The 2342-nt window shown below is 47.7% G+C and overlaps 1 non-coding gene across 1 annotated transcript; it reads right to left on the reverse strand.

Annotated features, from left to right (window-relative positions):
- Nucleotides 1–1398: 1398 nt before the first annotated feature.
- TRNAK-CUU (transfer RNA lysine (anticodon CUU)) lies at nt 1399–1471 on the reverse strand. The gene has a single exon. It is a non-coding gene; the product is annotated as a tRNA-Lys (tRNA).
- Nucleotides 1472–2342: the final 871 nt, after the last annotated feature.

A 2342-nucleotide genomic window follows, 5' to 3' on the forward strand; every position in this document is an offset into this window, starting at 1 on the left:
TCCATTGAGAGTTTCAAGCATAGGCTAGATAAGCATATGACTAATAAGGGGTGGATATAGAATAAAGAAAATCTTATAACCAATACTAATTCAAAAAAAATTTCTTTTCAGGTTACACTATGATAGTCTCTATTCTCCTTTCACACTTTCCTGTAAAATGTCCACGCCAGTTTTTCTATACGGCGTGGTGTTCTTTCTGACTTTTTCCTGCCGGCTTCTGCTGGAGGGTTTGGAGGGCGGGGGAGAGCCTTCTTCTTTGCTGTCCTTATCTCATTCTAGTAGTTCAGTTACTCTTCTAGGAGCTGCCTAGCATGGGCCAACCGGCCTACTGCAGTTATCCTCTCTTCTTATGTTCTTATGTTCTTATGTTCAGTAAAAGAAAATAAACCTAAACGAAATTATTTGAGGAAACTAAATCTGTAAAAGAATGAATAAATTGAAATACACTATGGTTGGTTGTAGGAGGGGGTCGTTACTGAGTAGGGAGGGTGATGTGTGGAGCTAGGAGGGGCCCGTTACTGAGTAGGGAGGGTGGTGTGGAGGTAGGAAGGGGTCGTTACTGAGTGGGGAGGGTGTGTGGTGGTAGGAGGGGGTCGTTACTGAGTAGGGAGGGTGGTGTGGAGGTAGGAGGTGGTCGTTACTGAGTAGGGAGGGTGTGTGGTGGTAGGAGGGGGTCGTTACTGAGTAGGGAGGGTGGTATGTGGAGCTAGGAGGTGGTCGTTACTGAATAGGGAGGGTGGTGTGTGGTGGTAGGAGGGGGTCGTTACTGAGTAGGAAGGGTGGTGGTTGGTGGTAGGAGGGGGTCGTTACTGAGTAGGAAGGGTGGTGGTAGGAGGGAGTCGTTACTGAGTAGGAAGGGTGGTGGTAGGAGGGGGTCGTTACTGAGTAGGAAGGGTGGTGGTAGGAGGGGGTCGTTACTGAGTAGGAAGGGTGGTGGTAGGAGGGGGTCGTTACTGAGTAGGAAGGGTGGTGGTAGGAGGGGGTCGTTACTGAGTAGGAAGGGTGGTGGTAGGAGGGGGTCGTTACTGAGTAGGAAGGGTGGTGGTAGGAGGGGGTCGTTACTGAGTAGGAAGGGTGGTGGTAGGTGGGGGTCGTTACTGAGTAGGAAGGGTGGTGTGTGGTGGTTGGAGGGGGTCGTTACTGAGTAGGGAGGGTGGTGTGGTGGTAGGAGGAGGTCGTTACTGAGGAGGGAAGGTGTGTGGAGGTAGGAGGGGGTCGTTACTGAGTAGGAAGGGTGGTGTGTGGTGGGAGGAGGGGGTCGTTACTGAGTAGGAAGGGTGGTGTGTGGTGGGAGGAGGGGGTCGTTACTGAGTAGGAAGGGTGTGGTGGTGGTTGGTGGGGGTCGTTACTGAGTAGGTGCAGGTATGTAGGAAAAACCTCTGTAAAAAAAACTATCACCGCCCAACGTGGGGCTCGAACCCACGACCCCGAGATTAAGAGTCTCGTGCTCTACCGACTGAGCTAGCCGGGCTGGTGGCAGAGTGGCCTGTGGTTGTGGTAGTTATGGTGATAGTGGTTGTGCTGGTAGTTGTGGTGGTGGTGGTTGAGATGGTTATAGTTGTGGTTGTAGGAATTCTGGCAATTGTGGTGATGGTAGTTGTGGTTATAGTAATGTGATGGTGGTAATTGTGGTTGTACTAATGTTGATGGCTGTGGTGGTGGTAATTGTGATTGTAATAATGTTGGTGGTTGGGATGGTTGTAGTAATCGTGGTGATAATTGCGAATGTTTTGGTTGTTGTAATGTTGGTGGTTGTGGTGGTGGTAATTGTGATTGTTGTGGTTGTAGTAATGTTGGTGGTTGTGGTTGTGGTAGCATTTTAGTATTATGAATGATGGTAACGTTAGGCTATGGTTATGGGAGTCTCCAATGTGGTGAATTGTGGTAAATGTGGTTGTAATTGTGGTAGACGTGGTTGTATGTGGTAGTTGTGGTCGTAATTATGGTAATTGTTGTAACTTATGGGAGTCTCTGATGTGAATTGTGGTCAATTTGGTGGTAATTTTGATAGTTGCGTTTGTAATTGTGCTAGTTGTGTTTGTAATTGTGGTAGTTGTGGTTGTAATTATGGTAGTTGTGTTTGTAATTGTGCTAGTTGTGTTTGTAATTGTGGTTATTGCGGTTGTAATTGTGCTAGACGTGGTTGAGACTGTGGCAGCTGTGGTTGTAGTTGTGGTAGTTGTAGCCAAATTGAGGTGGTTGTGAAAAGAGTATAGGAGTTCCAGATAACTTCTTCAACCCGATGACGAATTTATCCATCTCAATCTACCTTCAGACGATTTTCTTCAGCTTGGGAGAGACTTTGACCTGGGCGTGGTTAGTCTTCATTAACCCCTTCAGTA

The sequence above is a fragment of the Coenobita brevimanus genome, chromosome 1, assembly GCF_032717465.1.
Source record: "Coenobita brevimanus isolate Jiangsu-jjx chromosome 1, ASM3271746v2, whole genome shotgun sequence".
NCBI lineage: Eukaryota > Metazoa > Arthropoda > Malacostraca > Decapoda > Coenobitidae > Coenobita > Coenobita brevimanus.